The sequence below is a fragment of the Gadus chalcogrammus genome, chromosome 20, assembly GCF_026213295.1.
Source record: "Gadus chalcogrammus isolate NIFS_2021 chromosome 20, NIFS_Gcha_1.0, whole genome shotgun sequence".
In the NCBI taxonomy this organism is placed as follows: Eukaryota; Metazoa; Chordata; class Actinopteri; order Gadiformes; family Gadidae; genus Gadus; species Gadus chalcogrammus.
Window position 1 is genome coordinate 4470980 of NC_079431.1, and position 24386 is coordinate 4495365.

At 43.4% G+C, this 24386-nt stretch overlaps 1 long non-coding RNA gene across 2 annotated transcripts in view; it reads right to left on the reverse strand.

The window, feature by feature from the left end:
• Positions 1-1435: 1435 nt before the first annotated feature.
• LOC130373866 (uncharacterized) overlaps positions 1436-24386 on the reverse strand; it is a 34633-nt gene continuing 11682 nt past the window's right edge. For both annotated transcript variants that reach the window (XR_008893551.1, XR_008893550.1), the window contains one exon: positions 1436-2206. This is a non-coding gene — a long non-coding RNA (uncharacterized LOC130373866). The remainder of the gene's footprint in view (positions 2207-24386) is intronic.

The window sequence follows — 24386 nt, forward strand, 5'->3', positions numbered from 1 at the left end:
AAATGTAGTAATTTATATCTGAACACTATATTCTCAGTATGAAAGCGCCCTTGGTGCAATGTAACCTAACACTTCAAATCAAACAATGGTTGAATAGAGATGTCTGCCAGATGTTTGCTAGATAACGCAAACAAACATTATGCTAAAAGGGCCACAGAAGAATATTTAAATTTCTGTTGATGAAGTCCATAAAAAACAATAATACTACAGACAAAAGTAACTCATATCTGCTATCGGAATGGGCAGCCTGTTGTGGTTTATTCCTTACATATTTGCAAGGATATATATATGTATAAACTGTAAATGTGTGTATATATGTATACACACACATCTGTAGACTAATATATATAAATGTTCACACTTGGCTCTCACATGCTTATACGATTAAAACTCTAGTAATCACACCCTCACACATTTAATGTGTGATGTGCGACGATGATTTTTTTATGTATACACATTTATTCATATTGATATGTATCATTAAATGCTTTTTGTCATCATAAATTCTTACATAATGCCCAGAACTATAACCATAGCCGCCACGTCATTGGTTTGGAGTGCTATTCCCTCTCAGGTGTCATGTCTGAAACCATGCCTACTCCACTGTCAAAATCTAATTGAAACAGGGTTCATTGCCCATCCCCTATGTATTTCTCCTCTAAACCCTATCGGAAATTCTGCGAGGCACTTGGGGAAAAAGTTGCAATAGTTTGGCGACTACTGCCATCAAATAACAAACAGTCTCAGAATGTTGTCTGGGTTGTGCATGTTTTACTTTTTACTCACGTCTAAAGTGCTATACAATCACTCAATGTGTACCCAATGCTGAGAGCCACTCCGCTCAATGGCAAAGTAACAACACAAAAACAACTGTGGTTGAAATCGCCCAGGTATGACATACCATCACTCCCTGGATTCAGAGGAGAAAAGCGAGTGGCACGAGTAAAGGCACTTCTCCTTTGCTTGTCCTCCCGTCGGGATCGGCGTTTTAGAGGTGCCAGCCAACACAACAGAATGAATTATGTAGCACATCATGTGGCATTAGGGCCCACTTTCAATGAAGCATCAACAGGATAGATTTAACGATTAAAATATGTTTTTTTGTAGGTGTCAGATTGGAGGGAAATGTTAGAATCCTTCCTCATCCCTCTTATTCACCTCACTCCTCCTTCCTTTTTACTTCAAGCCCCTCCCTTCCATTCACCTCAAGCCCCTCCCTCTTATTCCTCTGAAGCCCCTCCTTCTTACTCACCTCAAGCCCCTCCCTCTTATTCACCTTAAGCCCCTCCCTTCCATTCCCCTCAAGCCCCTCCCTCCAATACACAGCAAGCCCCTCCCTCTTATTCACCTCAAGCCCCTCTCTCCCTTTTGCCTCAAGCCCTTCCCCCTTTTTTCAAGCCCCTCCCTCATAGACCCCTCAAGCATTTCCTCCAGTTTATCCCACACTTAAAATGAATGCTGAAGCAGCAAAGAGAACCAGGAAGCCATTGAGGATATTTGAAGCTTCAATAATGTACAAGTGAAACGCTCTCATATGCAACTCCGTTCTTAAGGCTTGCACTCTGAACTGCTCGGGTTTACAAAAAGGCGGCGTTTTATATTTTTAAATCACGAGTATCACACTTTACAACAATGATATTGCATCAATCAGTCACCACAAATAAATACATTTGAGTCGCATTCCTAATCGAAGGGATCACAATCATTAGCGTTTACTAAACGCCGTCAGAAACCGGCCACTCCTCCGCCCTGACCCCGTTTCACTATGCATCTTAACAGCCAGACGGGGGCTGAACCATCCTGCATTGTAGTCGTCCTTCTGTACAACTGCGGAGCGTGGGTGCATCTCACCCAGCCTGACACAAGGCTGTCCGTCGGCAGTCCCATGTCCTCCATAATTGTGTGTTTGATGGATTCTTTCTTTCCACCCTCTGACTCTTTTTTTGGGGTAATTGGGTGAGCCAGTGATGACCCCCTTTGTCATTCTCCTCTGGTATCCACAGGACCACCCACCCACCACCTCCATCCATGCAGTTCTTGACTGAAAAGCTAGCATAGCCGGTTATAATTGGAACTTTCCACACACGCTGGGGGATCCGTTTTTTAAGCCGGCCTCGATTGGGGTGTGAGGTTCCCTCAGACAACAAGAGACTCCCCGTTGACCGTTGAACATGCAGCGTCAAGATGGCAGCACCGAGTAATTACCCTGTCGAAACACAAAGTTAGCATACTTCGTTTTATTGTTAAGGGAATCAGAATGTGTTTCACACCCGTAGAAAAGCATACGTAAAACTTGATTTTCACGACACGTCACAAGTGCCACTCTCCATGAGTTAATAAAGATACACAGGCAACCTTGAGGAGGCAATATTCTCCATTTTAATTGTTGCCACATTTGACAGTCTTAGGAGAATGTGCTCTTTATTATTGTTGACACAAGACAAGCCTATTTGATGTGGCTAGATTGACGTTGACATACATTGAATGAACTCGTGTCATATTTCGTCAAGAATGGGGATGACCGAGTAATCACTTCTGCTAGTCACAGCCCTAAAACCCAGACAGTCACAATCTTAAATCTACGGCTGGCATTAATCCTGACAGAGGATTCAAATCACCCAATCCCATTTGTGCAAACAAGACTCTGCATGCATGTGCATCCATCAGTGCAAATCACAAACACAAAACTAGGGCTAGCTGCTGTCAGTTTTAGCATTTTTTATTTTGAATCTGATTATGCGCTTTTATTTCAAACTCCCAATCAGGCTTTCCATCCGACTGTCTGCCTGAATGTCTCCGGGCCGTTTAACCTTACAAGGCACTGTCAGATGGAGCCAAATGCCCTTGCAGCCCTATCTCTCGCTGCTTCTGCTTAGCAACTCTGCTTCCATTTGCGATTTATTGGTGGTGGTACTATTGCATGGGCTGCATGAACTTTTCAGAAATAGCAGCTTTTTAAATGCGGCAATGCATCTCTATAGTTTCCTCCCATCTGACGAAGCTAGCAGTTTGGATGATGGCCTATCACAAATGAGTGGAACATGAAAACAACAATGTTTTTGTTCGTGTTTAATGAAAACTTCATCCATGTAGGGTTCCGCAATGTGCAAAGTTATTTTTAATGCAAGGTAATGGACCGAAGGTTAAGAAGGCTGGTAAGGAGAACTGAATGGAGGGAAAGGAACAAATCCATACATAATGATGTGAGTTGACAACAAAAGCACTAAAGAAACTATAAATAACTGCCTGTTTTCGCACGACATTGGATATCAGCAGTAAATGGCCTGTAAACAGGGGAGAGTGTCATGCAGGGGCTTTTCGGCTAGTCAGCCCAAATTTAGCATAATGTGACAGCATCTTGAGAAGTAAATGACCTGCAAGTGCCACTGGCCGCTGCATTTGTTTAGGCACACAATATCAACATTAAACGACTCATGAAAAAAAGAGGCTGCAGTTAGTTTAGCTAAGATAAATAGCTTGTTTACTTGCTTACTACAAGTAAGCAAAGCTGTAAGGAAGAGTTTGTGCATAGATAATGGGTCTGGTGCACAAAGTGTCATTAGGCATCAAAAATGTATAGGCCAATAGTGTGCACTAAGACTTTGGCTTTTGAATCCCTTCTCTGGACCTTTGCGCTCCGTATAGATTGCCTTCCCTTAGGGGAAGGACATATGCAGTTCTGTTTTTATACCGGTTAAAGGGAGAGGAAGAGCAAGAGAACATACACTAGCAACAGATCTGGGCCAGAAAAAGAGGGACCGAAGTTTGACTCCTGAAAGCGTTGGCCCGGGGTGGATATTTTTAATTTCTGGTCGGAGTGGTAAGGGGTCTTAAAGGCCACATGTTTGGCAGGCTTTTAACAAGGGCATTCTGGAAGTTATAAATCCTATGTTGACCCCTTATAGAACTCCCCCATTAAAAATATATCGTGGTCCTCTGTAGCTCATGGCATTTATTCCATAAGGTTTAGGGGTTCCATTCCCACTGTGGCCACCCGCGGTAAAAATTAATGGGCTTATTGTTTTTTAAGACGTTTGGATAAAAGTTTTTTCTTTCACCAAAACATACGGGAAGAATGTATTGATTTGATGGATAACGACGATTATCATCCATATTATTACTACTACCATATAAAACAACCTAATACTTACTAAAGTTTTAGTAAGTATCAAAAGATCCTAAAAGGATCACTCACTGCGCTTGTGTTGTGATGGCTATTAAGTCCTGCATTCTATCTCTCTCTTGTTTTTTCTTTCATTCTATTTCTGGTTGATACCTGTACTTCTAAAGGCTTGACATGGCGTGCCCCCTCTCGACCGAGAGATCACCTGCAAACATTTCAGAACAACAACAAATTGTTGTTCTCAAATGTTTTTCTATTGGATTTTAAAAAAAAAAGCAGAAAAGCAATACATTCTGCCTGTTGTGCATCTCAAGGCGATGCACACCAGGGCATGATCGAATGGTATCTGAATTCTCAAAATAAAGAGGGAAAAGTTAAGAAGTCTGAAAACTATAAATAATAGCTGTGTGTGTGCGTTTGTGCGCATACAAATTAATGCACCTAATTAGCATTTATGAGCTTTGCAACACACACCACTGCGGATGTAAAAATGAACCAAAAAAAATAAATAAAAAATGCAAGCAGACATGATTAATGGGAGCGGTGGCTGCTTCACAACATCCACACAATAGGAGTCCTGGCTGGGCCGGAGAGGGAGGAGGCCACAGTACACCTGGTGCTTTATACTCGTCACACCGAGGATTTGTTTGTGATTGAGGTAGGGCCACCTGATGGACATATCTAGTGAAGTTGCTGAGATTGTCTGCTTGGTGACAGACAGAAGCAGACAGGTGGTAATACCCCTTGCTGGTTGGATGATGTGCCTTTCGTTGGCTGCAGCGTGCCCTTGACTGGAGCAGGTGCGGCGGTGAACCTGACAGTTCTGCCGGTAGAGAGGATTGAATCTTATAGTGGCTGTGGAGAAGGGAGTTAGCCTTGTCAGGAGAGGAGGCTTGGACTTTCTTGTGAAGCACATTGATTGTTGATCTCATGAGATGCAACGCAATAATGTATCCATCGCTTTCCAGTCCACAGATCTGGCAAAATATACATGCCTGGGATATTACATTTTGAAAGCTGCCGTTATGTGATGGTATGATGGTAGTTGTTTCAGGAAGAATTTCACCATCTGTACAGTTTGGGATACGGTTCACCCACAGGTCAATACAGCTTAGACCTATGTTGTTTCTTTTCCCCCTGGTGGGTAGACATCTCATCATCTGGATGAGATACCTGACCTCAAAATAGGGAAATAAATAAAGAAATCCCAGAGGGTTGAGGGGGGGGCAGCCAAGTGTTTATAGCCAATAGTGCAAGGGTGAGAGCACACCCCTGGAATTGAAAATGTGTGTGTCAAGACTTACTCTGGCTTGTGTGTCTGTCAGAAACGTAATGACGCTTCTGCATACCAAGCACACTTCTTAGTAGAACATTCTGACATGCAATGATGGGAATGAACGGTGGGATTTAACTTGCAGCTCTTTTGATTCAGAATGGCACGATTTTGAGTAAGGAGGCATTTCGAGTATGTGCTTCTACTGTTGCAGTGTGTGTGCCAAGCCACCCCCACTTTTCCATTTGGCCCCACAATAATCCATAACAAGCAATTAAACGCTACGCGCATCACGGTCACGCCTTGTCAAAGAAGACACACGAGGCAAGGGGTTAGCATGGCGTCGCTGTCCCCGTGCCGTGAGGTTCGGTGCCATGCTGAGCTGCACGGCTGGTTGTTGCCTTCCTTACTGAAATGTACTTTAATCCGCCCCAACAACACAAATCGAATGCAACGCTCCTGATCGCTTGAGGATTAGGAGTCCATTGGACATGGCAACCTTTGGTCCGCGATTCACTTTCATCTCTCGAAAACAAAACTGTTGAACTTGGTTCAACTCACCATGGCAACCGATTTCCGAAAAAACAAAGAGGAGATCAGAAACTGGGATTGCACATGCAATCGAAGGTCAGCTCCAGCGCAGCTCGGTCAAAGATATTTAGACTCGGAGCGCTGCGATAATACGGATTATGAGTGGGATGGGCCCGGAGAGCAGGGCGGCTCCACCGAATGGCTGAAACGTGAAAGGGCAGCTGAGCGCTCTGGCGGACGGCGGAGGCTGAGGGATAGACCGTTCAAAACTTTAGCCTAAACTTCCCGGCACGGTCCGTCACTTTCCTTCAGGACGCAGGAAGAAGAGAAACGGAGCAGGAAGCAGGAAAGGACAGAGGGGCTGGGGAGAGCTGGGGATCGTAGGGTGAGGGGGTGGGGTGTGAAAGCCACTTTGCTCTGACACCCAGACACATTCTAAAGGGAGTAATGAAAACAGTCCAGAGGGGAGACATTGAGTAATTACACAGCTGGCAGTGTTATCCATTACAGCTGAAAGTACACGGAGGGACGCTGGGAGAGAGGGAGGCAAGCGGGGGAGAGAAATGCTCCACTTATTTACATTTAGACAAGTCTTTTCCTCAAGCCAAACCCACCGTCTCCCCCATGACAAGGTTAAGAATCTTTTAATCTGCCACCCCAGAGGCCCGGTCATGTGACCATCAAGTCAACGCTTATCTGTGCACAGGGTTCCAGGAGTTGTCTTGTTGTGGCTCGCTTTGTCTGGATGTGTGAATGGTGCGTCAGTACTGATTGGAGTAATTAAGAAATGGCCAGGCCTGTCCCAGGTAACCGAGGAACGAGTTAGGGGACAATGACACCCCTTGTTAGCAGGCTTTAATTTCCTGCCCTTGCCATTAATCACTTGCGTCGGATCTTTGCATTCATTAGCGAAAGGCAATCAGAAGGGGGAACAAGCATGTGGACAAAGCTAAAGGTGTTGTTTGCTTGTTATTTAAAGCATCACGGTGGCCCCAGTCTTACCTTGAAAGTCCAAAGTTAACTTGAGCGTAGGTCTATGTTTAAAACACTTGGATGTATTGGAACAATCTGGTATGTGCCGCCACATATCATTGAAATGTAGAGTGATGTTTATTTCTATTATATAGTGGCTTGTTTGATTTATATTATGTCCCATCGGCATACGGGAAAACAATTCTCACATGGTGCTTTAAGAAGGAACGTATGTGGCAATTTTGCACGGTAGTAGGTCTGAAATAGCCACTCTGCAAGCCAGGAAGACACACTAATTGCACGTCTATTACGTGAGAAGAACACAGTAATGGACGGCCACAATACATTACAATTCTCCTGCTGGCCCACTCAACATGATGGCTCTTTTCTGTATCTGTCCAACCCTTAGCATGCTAAATCAGCGGGCCTGCTGCTTATCAACATTAGTCATTATTCGCAGAACAGGAGACATTCGTTGTTCGGTTCGAGATTACACTCGCCATGTTTAGAGTGGAAAAAGACAAGTTAAATGCCAACGCTGAGGAATATTTATGAACAGATGGCCACCACATATAGACAACGCATCAGAGAGCCATCACATCCCCAACTCTACTTGCACTGTTGCATATTATGCTAGAAGGAAGGAAAAGTGTCTGCTCTCCAAGTAATCCAATGTAAATCACTGGTGCTCTGTCTTTCTTTTATGGGTGGCTGTGAATCCTTAACTCTCCCACCTGCCCTATTTTCTGTACATTGTCGATACCGTGTGTGCCGTGGCTCGCTGACTCAGGCAGTGTAGAGAGCCTCGTAAATGTCCAACCAGTGTGTGTACGAACAAATGCCTTTGCTTCCTTTTGTTGCTGTGGTTTTTGGGGGCTGCCGTTTTTATAGATATATACGACGCGCAAAGGTCTGTGAACCAAACGGGTATCTCACGTTTAGGTTGTATATTTAATGTGCGATCTACAACTTCAAAAAGGGTAATATAATAATCGCATGTGACGGAAGATATAATAAAAACATTGTGGAGAGTGTGTGGTGGCTGGTTTGAGCAGCCTCATCTGGCCCGAGTCAGACTGATTGGACTCTGAGGTTGGGACGGGCTGCACACCTGTTACTCATATTGAGCAATCAATGTGCACGGGTTAGACCAGCCGTCTCCACACACAGTCAGGGAGGGATCTCCTGCATGCCAACACGGAGGACTATCGTCATGTATCATTGTCTGCAAACCTTACAATATACCGGTTCCCAACGTCGACATGGATCCTCAGAACAAACGTATTCAAAGATAGTTTTCAAACATTTGGTAACACGATAGTATCACAATAGTATGTCATAACGACTGTGTATGTAACAAATACATTTGCTGTACAAATAGTAGATAATAAATACGGTCCAAACCATGTAAGAATATGAAAATCCAAATAAATTCAACACTTTGTGGTTCGGGAGGTTTCCCCCTTTTAGGAACGAACAAAGTTGCCCTGCTTACCGTGATGTTAGGACCGTTTCAGAGAAGCGGGGCTCTACCCGGGAGTCAGCGGAGCGAGGGGAGGAACAAGAGATTTGAAGGGAACAAGCAGACTGGCGGTTCAATATATCGGGTGAACAGTGTCATCATTCAGCAGCCACAATGAGGCAGCCCAGCCACGCCGAATAAACACATCGGCTCAATAATGGGACGTCAGGTTGTTTGATCGACAAACGTGTGTGAGCACAACCGGGGGTAAACACACAAAACATCAATAAATACTGGGGCTCAGGCGAGAAAAGCTCTCCTTTCGTCGAATTACGAAAACCAAGTCTCTTTTACTTCGAGCTCCGCAAAGCGATCCGACTGAGCAACGGGAAAACACTGATCAGAAACGCTCAGGGAGGGCTCCCCTCTTCCTGGTGAATCACATAATTGCCACCGCTGTTTACGATTGGTTCAAATTGGTGCCAGAATAATTAGCCAATTTGAACCAATCAGAAAGCGAAATGGCTATAACGCTGCACTAATTGAGATGCAGTGCCAGCCTCACAGGAAGGCACTGCAGGTCCAGACTTCAAACACTTATCCTGCATTCCAATACACATAGTAGAATATTATAAAATATGAATGATATATATGCATATTTACATGCCCGACATGTGCATGTTGAGGTAAAGATCTCCTCTAACCCTAACCCTAACACTAACCCTCTCAGCATTGGGTTCACTGATCACCGATTAAGCCTGTCCATGTAAATGGAAACCAGACTGCTATACCTTAAGGCAATACAACATCACAAATAGGATAGATACTTTAACGTCCAGTCAAAGTACAGACGTCGGCTCCTACTGTTTTAATAGCAAATAACAACATGAAGACATATGCAGTGGCTATTTTCAAAGAGGCCAGTGCCCCCTTTAAACATAATTATGGCTGAAGGAGTGGGAACAAGTGGTAAGACAAAAGTCAGCATGTGTGTTTATTCAGCAAACACAAATCAACACAAATCATCATTGAAAAATTACAATGGAAAACATTTGATGGAATGCACAAAGCGACACTCGAAATAATAACAAGCCATAATACTATATTTACCGAACAATGATTGTCATATATTTATTTTCAATCATCTATTGAAAATAGATTGAAAAAATATATATTACTTGATGTGTCGTAGTAATTTTCGTCCATTTCGAGAATAAAATGCTACGAATCACATGCAGAACCCACCGGTGTCCCATCAAGGATTCTGGTGTTCCACCGGTGGTGCACGTACCACAGGTTTAAAAAAACAATGGCATCAATAGTTGAAGGGTTACCCTACCTCCAAGGCAGAAATCGAGTAACTAATAACTGCATTAGTTACTAATACATTTATGACCAAGTAGCCCGTGTCTGTCCACCGAGCGAAACCCTGCTAGTAAATATCAATCTGCATTAGAAACCGCCTCTGCAGTCAGGTTTTATGCTTGGTTACAACCAGATTGTTGTTGTTCCGTTTGCTGTTTTCGTCATCAACAATGGTTTATTTCAAGGCAATCTAAGCAATAATGGTACTGAGAACATAGTGAATATCTCATTAGACTCAAAGCAATGCTTGCAGGGAAGACCCTTTGAGAAATGTATAGCAATTACAATGCATAATTACCTTGTAAACAGCTAATAGCACAGAAATGATATATTGTACTGCTCATTCCCTGCCATATTGTTCCTGTGAGAGGCTATAGAACCATAGTCTGTTCAGGCATGAAATGGTCATGGATGTGACTGATAGGATGTTTGCCTTTAAATCGATACAATGGCAATTTCAACAATTAAATGAAAAATGATAGTTCGACTAGACGAGATGATGTTGCTTTTGAGAAACATATGCAACACAAGCAATCATCAAAGCTCAACGTTCATTGTTTCAATTACAGTTATTGTAATTAATTCGATCAATTACTTTAATCAATTCATGCATTTCAAGCCAGATCCTTCAACACATTTCTCTTAGACTCACAAGGCGCACACGTCAAGTACACCCCCATTATAATAAGCAACAGTTCACAGAACATATGTCAGGCTGCTTACCAATTTCAAATGAGGCTCTTGAACCCACTCCGTCACGTGGTAGTGAAGATAAATGAGGCTCGCCCATAAGCCTTCTCCCTCAGTCCTGCTGTTGCTGGCTTCCTTCCATGACTAGAATAATGACAGGGAAGAGGGGGGCTGCACGCAAAACATTGAAACTTTGATTGAAGTGCCGGCTCATTCCTAAATTCGCTCCCTACCTACGCTTGTGGTTATCAATTGAATTGTATATTGTGGTTGTGAATCGCTTCTACACACGTCTTCCATGAATTCAAAGTCGTCTGGAAACGTAGGAGGCGTATAAATATTATATTCCGTCACCCTGAGAAACAAATGCTGTCCGAATTGGTAGATTAGCGTCTCTCAACACAGACAAGAGGACCATACGAGTGCCTACTTTGTGTCCTCACTTTCTCTAAGGTCACTTGAGTCCTGCAGAAATCCTGAAAAATCAATCCATGAATCAATGCAAAGTGCCGGCCCCCCTCATAAGGCCCGAGACCTCCAACCACATTCAGAAACGTGGAACAATGTTTCATCAACGCGCGGTCCACAACGTACACATTACAATATGTGGCGTGGGAGTTCACATGCCGATTAAGAGGAAAGAGGAGGTTCTGGGACCTCTGCCATATGGTACACACACCGTGAGCGAGCCGTGCACTCTGGGATGCTTGCAGACTCCCAGAGACACCCACATATGCATTTCCATACCGAGCCCTAGTTCTGTGTGATGTAATAAAACCAAAGCAAATGCAATGACTCAACAGTTGATTCCACTCTTCTTTCTCCCTCGTCCCTCCCATCGCTCCATGACAGATGGGGTTATTACACAGTGCATCTAACGCTTCCCATTCCCACCCCCCCCCACCCCCCCACACAATTATTCACCCTCTGATTTTTAAAGATGACCACGGAAAGAGCATTTTCCACAGCTTTGAAGTGTCGCGATCACACCGCCGCGGCTGGTGTGGCAGAATTACCGACAGGATGCGCTCGCGCGACATGTCAAAGACACACTTTTTCTTTTTTTTCTAAACTGTCACTTCGTTGGAGATTTAGGGAGGGACTTCCCCACTGCTGCCTCACCCTACCCAGGCAATTTCCTGTGGAAACGGGCGGTAGTAAATATAGATTATTTGCTGAGGCTGCAGCGCGTACGCCAACACGCTACTTGGAACCAACCAGATGTGATTTATTAAGGTGATCTTTTTTTTTTCACCCCCGCCATTGAGATGTGAAAACTAGGACCATAAACTAGTCAATATTAAATGCTGCAAGAGCATGAAGCCATTAACATGAAAGACCGTTTCATAATCTTAAATTGACCAAAACGAGATAATGAGAAAAGTAATCACTCCTCCCTCATATTTGCAGCAAACATGCTACATGCATGCATACACGATTGTATATCAAAGAAAATGTGTTTCGATCGTACTTGGTGACATCATATATTAAACGTGCACTATATGAAACTGTGGAAATGGAGTGTCGGACTGTGGCAGTGAAGCTTGCATAGATAGAGCTGCACTACATCTGGAAGTGAAATATAAAGTGTAGTACAAAGTGAAACTATTCCATTGTTGCGGACAAATTCTTTAGTTTGCCCTGTTTTTTATGCTGCTTCACTTCTGACTTCTTCACTCTCATTTGTGTAACATTTTTGTAACCCTATTAGCTGTGCAGCTTACATCAAAATCATTACCACTCCTCCCAACCACCGGACCAAGTAACCTCACGTATGACCCAAGTCAGTGTGTCTTCAAAACTAGTTAAAATCAACCCAACAATTAAAAGCACAAATTGTTAGTCCTGTCTTGCTGAATCCCATCCGGTTTGCTTGGCCAGCGCTGTCAACGTTTTCCCTGGCACTTTCCTTATTTAGCAGGTTGGATCAGCCGTCTGAAGCAAGGCACCGTGCATCTCAGCGACAGCGAACAGATGGAGCTTGACATAGGTCAACTGTGCTCAACAATCAATGAACTCTCCAGCTGTGGCAGCATTCTACGTCCGGCCTTTCATTATTCATACCAATGTCACTGGAATTGTAATGGAGCAGTGTAATTTCCGCAAATTATAGCACACAGACGAGGTGGTCCAAGCTGCAACTATGGCTTTTTCTATTGCATTTTGATTAATCTAATTTTGATGAAAGTCACGGAAAGCTAGTTGACGATGACAGATGTGGAATTAAATAAGAAATCGTAACCTTCTACTGCTTCAGGATCGATTAGGAAGAAATGGGATGGTGAATTCTTCCTTATAGCCTAACATTGCCTTGAGTTGAATTCAATGTTACAATTAAAACGTTTCCTTTGATTTGGCACTGTCCTTATAACCAAAACATCTCGTTTTGCACTGCTACGTCTAGCTTTTGGCCCAGCTTTTAGAAAAGTATTTTTCTTGCCAGGGCCTTGGGTAATAAAAAAAAATCCAAGTTTTACTATTATGTATTGCTTAATACAGGAAATGCCATGCTAAACAGTATACGACTACAACTGCACTATTGTTTAGCATGGAAAATGGCACCTGCTTGCCTTGAAGGTTTTTCTCAAAACGCTTTAATACACATTTAATACACATTTTCCTCCATTCTTTTGGCAGATTGCTCTTCAGCACATAATGAACAGTGAAGCAAATTAAATCTAGCTTTAATCGTGACAAAGCAGAAGCATGTGGCTGCATTGAACCAGTGTACTGCCTTCCCCACGAGAACCATTCAGAATGAATATTTTAAAGAATCCACCACAAAGAATATTGTACTTTCAATGCCCTGCTAACAAAGTTATGAAAAATATATTTGTCTCCATTTTAAAATGTGCAGTTTCAGTACTTTTCTAAAATCTATATTCAATGAAAATACATTTTAACATCTGATTCTCCACATCTCGATAATGGCTGATAAGGTGGCTAAGAGACTGCTTTTCTGTAGATTTCTTTGAGTGGGCGAGAGGCTACTTCAAAAGCGAGAGAGGCAAAGTCCACATGGTCATTGTGGGAAAGCCCCAATCTTACCAGGGCTGCATTTAAGTGCCATTTTGCCCCCCAACACAGATGTGGGGGAAAACATGAATCAGAGGAATGAAAAAGGTACCCTAAGGGACCGAAAATGAAGAGCAACATTTAATAATGATGGCACCACTTCTTGTTTCTGGAAAAAAATGTCCACCATTTAAAAGGATTAAAATGTCTTTATGGACATCATTTTCTTTGGAGACAGGCAAGTTATGATGTCTATTCTCAGAGTGCGGATGTTATTAGCCTATAAAAGGAATATACTTTTATGGTGCTTTTCTAGATCTGACACCCACTCACAGGACTTTAAAGTTAATACCAAAGATCCTTCCTGTCGCACACACATTGACTCAGCGACAGGAATCCCACCACACAAGGCCACTTCTTCCAAATCGGTTCATCAGTAGCGGTTAGGGCTAAGGGCATGTCTTGCTAAGGAACCCTCAAAACTGCTCATGCTTATTCTTATGCTAGCAACGGCAATTACCTTCAAGGCATGCTAGCCTTTATATAATGTACCCCAGTATTTCCTTAGATCCACCTAGGCCTATGCAACATTCCAAGTTACTATCCCAGTCACCCTAATATGAATTGAGAACACGTATATGTTTTGGAACATGAAGGCCATTCCTCACATCGGAATAACACGGTGTAGATCTGGAAGCATGGCTAAAGGTAGACTTTAATAAGAAACCTAAATCTGATGCAAAGATATTCCTGTAATACGTCTTAAAATGACTTCCGATACCATACCATTGTTAGGCTACATCCATTCGTGTCAGGGATCTCATAAATATCCAGCCCATAATATCGGAACCATGGGTTATGTATGGCTAGATCGCCGAGCAGCCCCCGCTGATCAATGGCGCGAGCTGCAGTGCTATTCTCCCTCTATCCACCTCTTGCTGAGCGCTCATTACGGAGAGTCCTGAGGAGGCTGCGTCCTGCGTCAACAACCCCAGAGGTGACATCCAGTCCAGTGTTCGCTATTAGTTATAATGGCACACAAAAACTCGGTCCCTCCGACACCTGCTATTGATCAAGTGGCAACCGCCTGCTTAAGCCCCTGACGGACGTCCTTCTGACAACCGGGCTGCAGGTTCACCTAAAGTTTAGCCGTCCAATCTTTCGATATTTACACCAGTGTAGAACCTCCTGGACAGCCTGCTTTTTCATCCCCACGGCGTCCCCTGGCTTCTTGCTGTAAGGGATCTCAAGGGTCTACAGTGCATTTCCATCATGCAAAGTAATGACCACTCGGCACTATTGTAATTACCTGCTGTAATGCATGTTTGTGTGAATGGAATAAAGCACTACAAATTGCCCGAAAAGGGGTTTCGGCCATTGCATGAAAAGAGTGGTGATTCATTCTAATTAATTTTTGACAACTCAGTCACTGCACCTGCGTACATCTGTGTCATGTGCATTCTGGCTCCATAATAAAACACACCTGGAGTGATTTGTTCATTTGCCGTCAAATGGAAAATCTGTTCTTTGTGTTCCCCTTCCGCTTGTAGTGGAAAATTTGAAGCGAATTGGAGGTGACACAGGTGTGTGCCGGTACAGTTAATCAGTCATTGTTAGACTATGGAATTAGCCTAATCACCATCCCAATTATGGTAAGTCCCGTTTTGAATACTCGTATAAAGTGTTCCGGCCACTAGCAAGATTTTTCTGCAAACTGTTAACCCATGATTGTAAAAAAAAAAGGGGCCAATAATTGAAGTGACATAATTGGAGTGGAAAGAACATGCACACCAAAATAAATACCACATTTCAAATCAGTAAAGTTAGGCTTCCTGCTTTCAGGGCAGGGTGCCATTTCATTTGATCTGGCACACGCCGAGTGGCAGCAGCAAAGATGTAGAGGCCAAAATAAAGCGATTGATAAAAGCACAGTTTACCAGGGAGCAGCAATCAACACGCCCGGCCCCAGCACCTTACACTCTGTATGCCACAGCCACTCAGTGTAGAGGCATCTATTTGTCCAGCTCCCTCGATGGCGAGAGGTGGCAGCGAAAGTGGGGGAGAATTACAGCAGCGCACAAGCACATTGGTGACAGCACGGAGGGGTTCGGCGTCGCCGCTACTGCTGCCTGCCGCTACAAATGCCATTTCATCAGCGGCAGAAGGTCAAACGTATCCGTCTCCCTTGTTGTTCAGATAAAGAACAAATGTGGGCTGGCGTAAAAGGTCATCAATTTCGGACAAAAGACAAATGTTGACCAAAAAAAAGAGGGGGGGAAAGACAACGGCTACAAAACACACGCCGTTGTGCCATTTAGCGCTTGACAAATATCGTCGGGAGGTGCATGGGTCGTTAACGGATTTATCAATCAGTGGCAGGGCGAATCAAAGTGGAACCTTTCTAACCTCATTAGCATGGTAAATGAACATAAACGGCTGGAGCAAGTTTATTCAAAATGTGTATGCGCAAATACATATTTATAGGGCTCGCTCTCTCTCTCTCTCTCTCTCTCTCTCTCTCTCTCTCTCTCTCTCTCTCTCTCTCTCTCTCTCTCTCTCTCTCTCTCTCTCTCTCTCTCTCTCTCTCTCTCTCTCTCTCTCTCTCTCTCTCTCTCTCTCTCTCTCTCTCTCTCTCTCTCTCTCTCTCTCTCTCTCTCACATATCCTAAGTGAGCCTGACAGAAAGGCCAGTGAAGGAGATAAGTCTCAGGTAAGGCCCCCTTGGAAAGCATGCCCCGACCGGCCCTCATGAATAACACATCGAGGATGTATTGAGACATCAGTTAGGGGATGCAACTGTTGCCCACACAGACTCACCGGCCGCCTTTGAGAATCCATCCCTTTTGAGCACAATATTAAATGCAGCGATGAACCAATTACGACTCATTACTCTTCCGTTTCTTTTTGCATGATTAACCCTACTCCTGTTCGACTTTCGTGCGCTAATCATATTAGCGATACCATTAGTCTTTCTCCTCGGCGAGGAATTTTCTGTCATGAAGAGGGAAAATAGAACCGCTCGAAATCGATTTTTTCTTTTTAAAGACAGGTGCAGCAGAGCAATAGCGGCGCAGTAAGAGCTACAGAATTACACAAAAAACAGCACAACAAATGAGTCAGAAAAGGTTGAGAGCTGTTTTAACGGTATTTTGAACAATAACAATCCGGGTTGAAGATCTCAGCAAACAGCCGCTGAATGAGTTTCTGAAAATAAAAAAAATATTCGGCATGTGCTGACAGACACAAACAATTGTGGTGACGAGGCTAACCTTGCCTATCCCCGCTGGGTTCTGCTTTTACCATGGTTCACATGGTGGATTGGTGAAGAAGAGAAGTCCAGTACAGGCTGCTAAATAATGTAATTGTGTGAACATAGAGCATAGTATCATAGCCATGGTGAAGCTTTTTGGAACACAAAGCTTTTTCGAAGGTTTCAACAAAGATAACACTTCCAGGCAGGTGTTTCTCTCTCAATCACAAGGTTATATTTATTCTGTTTTCATTGTGGTTTGAAAGACAGACCTCTCAGGTGAAGAAACCACATAATTGACGAAAAGGGGATAAACAATTCAGAGGAGGCTGCTCCTTGTGGCTGCTATTTTCAACTTTTTGAGAGGCAAGAGGAAGATCAAAAATATATATTGGAGAAATTGGGTGAAATAAATAATACAATTTCTCTCTTCTTTGGTATAGTTCCATTGCTGAAATCTTGATTGAAATTTTTTATTGATTTCTTTATCAATTCAAGGTACTTTTTTTCAAGGTACTTTTTTTCATGCTACTCTATGGCTGTTTCCCAAAGTGAAGGCTGCAGCCTTGCTCGGATGCGTCCTTGCTAGTCGCGTCCTATGGAGTCTTGGAGATGAGACTAGAGTCCTAGCTCGAGTGCTTCCTAGCGTTTGTAACGTCTGACTTTGGGAACGACTTGGTAGTGTGGAAGCGCTTCCGCTTCCGCTTTTTAATACTGCGTGTCCGCTTGTAAACACATGTGCGCTTATGAATAAAACATGGCAGCAATCAAGCTGATCGATATTTATTTGACTTTTGTCTGTTATGAATGCGGTCATGTCTCCTTCGCATGGAGCCTCTTTGGGGAAGTCACAAAAGCTTTGTTGTGGTTGATCGAATTGTCTTTATTAAAAGGAAAATCCATTCAATTTTTATAAAACTAAGTGAAATTGTCTGAGAACTTAATTCATGCATCACATTTACAGTACGGTTGATTACTATTATGCAGGGGGAAAAAGACAAAGAAAGGGATGATAAACGTGTATTTATTTGGATATATGATCTGATTCATTCATTCATATATGCCTACAATCTACCAGTGCTTTGAACACATAAGTATATCATATAAAATACAATTATATACGTTCATTAAAAATTACAAACATTGCAAATGATCGGTTGTGCATTAATTTTACAACATTGGATAGTGGCACTATCCCTTCCACCGGCAAACAAATGTTTGTGCGCCACCCTAAGGCGCACAAAAGCCTCCGTTTGCTGGGCTGACTCTAAAAAAAACGTGACATTGGTGACAGTGGTGTTTAACACCAGATACGTCCATGCAAAATATAGCAACGTATCATTAAGTTGCAAAAACGTTGGAAAAGTGGCACAGGCCTTTAGGCTTGATTATTTGCATTAACATGATGAATCTATAAAAAGAAATACGGCACAAAATATTTCTGAAAACTAATATAACTTCACTTCGTTTGAACGTGTAGGCCTACTTCTCTGCCATTTTCAAGAACCCGCCCAGTGAACGCAGAGGATTGTGGGTAGTTTTGGCTCGTCTAGGATGCAGCGATGCATCCTTGAAAAATCTCGGAATTCTCAAAAACGAAGGACCCGAAAAGGGGGCGTATTTCGAGTGTCCTCAACATTGGAACAGTGCTTGTCGGCGTTCGATGACGTAGCGTCCTTAAAAGGGCGGCCGTTGAGCATGCTTCCTTGACATTGGGAAACAGCCCCTTATTGGCCTAAACTAAATGATGACGGGCTACCTCACAATGAACAACCAGAATATTGACATTTTGTTGGTCCAATGATCATTTCCAATGATAATTAATAATTCATTTTTTTTAATAGTTTTTTTATCTTCAATTCTCTCCGACTGTATTGTACGTGAGTGGGCCTTACTTGCGGAAAAGCGATCGAAATCAATAATTACTATTACTATAGTTCTACAAAATGTAGTTTAGTTTTAGCAAATGTTATCGTTAAACAAATCCTTTGTATTTCCACTAGGAGTCGGTCGAGCAAGAAGTACGCAGACACAATTATAATGAAACTTTGACCGGAGACCCATGGGGTAAATAATGACCTGCCGACCCCATTGCAGTTTTTGCAGTAGCAGCAAAACATGGAATTAAAATGGGGTAAACTGGTTCCTTACAGCTTCAAGTGTGATCTGTACAACATGCTTGTGGAGGAGAAGACTTCTGCAGCGCTCTGGGCTACAAACTCCTTAGCTCTCAAACTCCATCATCTCTAATTATTTCAGTTGAGCCCTCAAATACCCTTCCTCCACTCTCCTGAGCATTTCATTCTCAGCTTAGTGCATGTCGTACAGATGTTCATGTCATCATTAGGCTACTGGATGGTATGATCATATGAATGCTAATTCTGTAAAAGCAAAAGTAGTCTGCATCATAGAATATTTTGTCGAGAACGTGGACTAGTAGCTTTATTTTATTTCAATATACCAAAAATGTATTTCCTTCCCAAATCCTAAACACACTTGAAATAAAATGAATATAAATATGTATGCGTTAGGTGTTTAATTCCATGAAAATACGATTTGTTTTACTGTTTGGTTACATCTACATAGGGAGCGGGGCCCCTCCCACAGAGCCCTCCAAGCCGCACCTCCACGTTTCTACAGTAGCCCAGAGTGGACAAACATTGCTAACACTAGCAAACGTTACCCATAAAACGGTACCCAAATGCAGAACAATTAACATTCCCAATCACTATCCAGCTTATTTGTAAGCCGTGATCTATAGTTTTCCAGAATAAAGAAATTGTATAAATCCACCAAAGAACCTCATCACTTGACACTTGGCTACTCTACGCTGTCGTTGGCGATGACATAATTTTGGAAGTACCTACTGGCACCAGGCAAGAGGCAAGAAAAGACCACGGTAGAGTGCCCTGCCCTGGGAAAGGGAGGGTCGTGATGAGGTGAGGGGGGTAGTTGGTTGATTGATCTGCAACCTCAACCCCAGACCTCCATACTACACACTGTACCTTTACGTTTTTCAGGAGAAAGTTCAAACTATTATTTATGAGTTTGAAAACATGATGTATTTATTCAGCATGTTTCTCCCAAAAACCCTTTGTAACTGAGAACTTTGAAATGTCGCCTTAAAAAAATACACAAAATTGTCAAAAGGAAAATGTTCAAATCTAAAATAATGTACAGATATGTATCCAGCTGTTCTTCTGCACTTTCTATCAAACATTTAATAAAAAATAAATCAAAAACTCGATTATATTAGTTTTGTGAATGTTAGACGCTGAAATTGAAATCGCGATTGCAATTCGATTTGCCAACATTCTAAGCCGATGGGACTAGATTTCCTGGTCATATGTCAGGGCTGTGATCATTAGATAATCCAGGTGCTAGACTTGAACACTGGGACAGACTTCTGCTTTCTGAACCGGAAGGTTCCAGCTCTGTTTCCCATGGCTGGAGAGCTCTGTTGAGTGTCATACCCGGAGGGTGTATATCCTTCAAGCCAGTGGTGCAGTACCTGTAATCTAGCCACCTATTAATCCTGTAGGTCTCTTCCGTGCCCACTTCTTGGTGTTCTGCTCTTTGGGCTGAGTGCCTCTTTGCTTACAGGTGTCTCTTGTCTCTGCAAGGCCCTTGACTTGAATTATAAACGGCTGCCACTGTAGCTTAGCTCCTTTGTGCAAGGTGAGCAATGTCAAAGAGGAGAAAGCCCTCATGGCATAGTCATTTCACGATTCTATTTATTTCTGGAAATGACTCACCCATAATGTAGACGGTATCCCCTCCCTGCCCCAGTACTTGGGATCTTCTAATGACATTCTTTTGTCTCATCTGATTATTCTGTCCTTATTATCATCTTTACCTCCTTATTATTTTCTACATTTCCAATTTCAAAAGGAATACCAAATCCTCAAACCTGATGAAAAACTGTGTAAGTGGGTGACATAGCATTGATATGGATTGATCCCGGTTCAGATCTCGACTCAAATCCTCAAAGTTTGAAAAGCTGAACCGCCAAAGCTCATAAGTATACAAGCGTCTCCTACTAGTGCGACAAAAGCAGGCTTTCTTTTTCTTCTAGTCGGTAGGGACGAACTCCAGCGAGGGTGTTTGACTGTACTTTAACTCTTTCCATGTATTTGCTCCACATCCGTTTGTCATGCATGTTCCTCTTTGCCTGGGCGTCGATGTCCTCGTGTGCCCTGCGCTTGTTTTAAGATCTCAGTCTCCTCTTCCGGTGCTTATTTCTGTCCGTCGACTTCTGCACGGGTTTACCTGACCCGTATCTGCGTGGCGCAGGACAGCACCGGACCGTCATGTGGCTACAGACAGGCTAGTGACGAACCCAAGACACCCCAACCCCCGTGCGACCGGCAGAAGGTCACAGATCAGCACTCTGGACAGCTCCTCTGTCTGGGCAGAGCTACTCTGTATTTCTGCGGAACCGCAAAGCCTTTTCTTATTGTTAAACAGCCGACTTTTGAGCCCCCTCTGCTCTTCTAAAAGCCGCAGAGCGGTTAATTTAACCTCATAACGCTTTCAATACTCCAACAGCTTATCTTTTAAATTCTATCCTCATTGTCCCTCGGAGGGGGAAAATGTGCCGCTGCAATTATTCATCATGCAACACGTGAGACGGCACAAAGGAACAAACAACAAACATGATGAATTAAACAGGATCCATGATCGGTGTAGTCTGTGGAGCGCGAGTCTGACCGAGGGCACACAGTTCCGTCCCCTGCTCCCCACTGGCGACGGGTGAGGCGTGGGTAAAGCGTGTGGTTGCGGGTCAAGGAACTATGGGGAGCTCTTCGCACGCGTCCGCTGTGTCAATGAGAGCTGGCAGGTTGCAAACCCGTCATTGTCTATTTTGGTCTGCTGTTCTGTAACCAAAATCTTCAATGAAGGGATAGGGGCTGGAGTGAGTGGATTGTGTGTTAATACAGCCATAAATATTAATATCTCATCTACAGACAAACAGTCTACGGGAAAAGGTCAAGGACGACAGGAAAACACAGCATGACAACTTGCGACATTCGGACGCTAACGATGTAGATAGACTCAATCTCTCGGTCGTTAAAATCCAAATTGGGCTGGAGTGGGGCCTGGCTGGAGTTGATTGACAGGAATGTGACGACAGCAAAGGATTTTTCAGGCAGTTCAAAAATAGGATTAATGCTCCGGTTAAATGTTTGTTTCCTCTCCACGTCGCAGTGAGTGACTAGTTCCATCAGTGGATGCCCCGAGGTGACACCATCTTGTGAGACTGACAAGAATTCTGAATACACATTGGTACACGCAGTGTGTTGCAGAGGGAATAAATGCTAGTTGTCCAATTATGTCGGGTATAATCACACAGAATAATAAGTTGAAAATGTTGTTTGTGTAACTTGAAACAGTGGAAACAGTGCGTCAGTCTGTCGAACAAATATATTTTCAAATTTTTAATTTTGTTGTGATCATAGCTATTGCAATTGTGTCCACATTTAGTTAGTTTGAATAGGCTTTTACCATGCAGTTGGCTTAGCATTGCAAATAAACACTATATTTCAACACAAATCTACCCTTGCTTGTAAAACAGAACAACAATTATTCATAATCCTGCCAACTTAAAGGTTGGGTATGGAATTCGCTTTTTTGGCCATTTTTGCAAAATTACTTGAAATCCTTATCATAACCCACTTACAGCCACTGAGTTAGAAGTACTGACATGAAAATTAAACAAGTTAATCATCTGTGGAACGGGCAGGGCTCGAAAAACTCCAGCCAATGATTTCCAGAGCCACCGAGTTGCATTGGACAGTAAGTACGTCAATCAAACGGTCGTACTGCACTCCCCCTCCCCCGCTCCCCGCGCGACCCTTTCGTGCACGTACTCAAAGCTTGTGACCCAGAGCAAGCTTCTGTTTGTTGTTATCCTGCGGTAGCTACTGGAGCTAGCTAACTAGCCAATGGCTCGCTCTCGCGAATCTGTGTTCACTCGTGCATGATTGCGCGTCCAGGTACTTGGAATGGGTGGAGTCAGAGTCAGCGTAGAAGGAGAGGGGGTAGGACCATTTGAGTTGTTTATTTTCAAAATCTGCTGGCGTTTCGCAAATCCCATACCCAACCTTTAATGCCACAAACATACGGCCAAACCAACACAAATGAAATGGACCACAACAAGTGAACTATAAGTCCTACAACCAATGCACTCCTTAATAATTTTCCTGACCAAATGTATTACATTTTGCGACTTACAGTAAGTACATTCGTCGGAAAAAAGAGAAACAACAATACCCTAGTCGGTACAGTACGGATGGTTATAGAACAAGTGCCAAGCACTAACAACTGCTAGGTTAACCCATTCACCGTACACAGCAGATAGCTAGGCTAAGATGCTACTTCTAAGGGCCAGGAGTGGACGTACAAGAGAGTTGTTGGTTTTAGGAAAGTAGGGGAGGAGGAGGGGTGGTGTGGGTTAAGGAAGAGGTCTAGGAAATAACAAATAAAACATTCATATATTATCTTATTGTTCTGACCGATTATTAACCTATGGTCTCATTGGACCACATTTAACTAAGAAATGCCCAAAAAAAAAAAGGTGGTCATCTCATTATCTAAATTATTCAACAATGACTGCAACAATGCAGTCAAAATCTATCCCCCTACCCACCCTCTCTCTCTCTCTCTCTCTCTCTCTCTCTCTCTCTCTCTCTCTCTCTCTCTCTCTCTCTCTCTCTCTCTCTCTCTCTCTCTCTCTCTCTCTCTCTCTCTCTCTCTCTCTCTCTCTCTCTCTCTCTCTCTCTCTCTCTCTCTCTCTCTCTCTCTCTCTCTCTCTCTCTCTCTCTCTCTCTCTCTCTCTCTCTCTCTCTCTCTCTCTCTCTCTCTCTCTCTCTCTCTCTCTCGTCTCCTCATTTATTCCCCTTTACGGTTTCACGTCCGACCCGATAAGTACACCCTTCATGACAGATACATTACCGCCCTTTACACAATGCCGACTCACCATCCCGCGATAAAACACACCAAACAACCTTCGGTGGGACGGAAATGGACTTTTGATAAGAATGCGGCGGGTTCCTATTAGCGTGTCCTTGCGGGGGGATGGTTTTGTGTGCGGGAGCCACAGTGAGGACGACGGGAGGTGGCCCCGTGTCTCCCTCACCGTTACGCCTGCGGCTAAAGGTTGCGGCGGTCCCGGAGCGGAGACGCTTACAAGCATCTATATTTAAACGGCACAAGGTAAATATTTAGTGGGTGCTGCAACAGTGCCGACCGAGCCCCTTTACAGTGACGGATGAACAACCCCGTTTGCCCATGCGCACGGACACGCACACACGCACACGCACACACACACACACACACACGCTGGCACTACTAGCCTAGTTAAACAAATTTATAAAAAAATACACCTGAGCTGTTGAAATGAAGCCCTGGGACTCCTACGGTTTGTCTGAGATGTGCCAGCCCTTCGTCCCCGCGGCTAACACCCACACACAATTACACACACGCACATGCAAAAAAAAACACACACACAAACATACACACACGCAAACACAAACACACACACAAAAGCTTCAATAAAAGGCCAAACTGAACACACTATACAACCACTATACTTCATTGAGCAGAGATGCAGACGCCATACGCTAATACTTGGTGTCAGGGGAAAAATCTATTCGGAAATCCATCCCAAAGGCATCCAAAAATACACTTCTTTATAATCCCTTTGG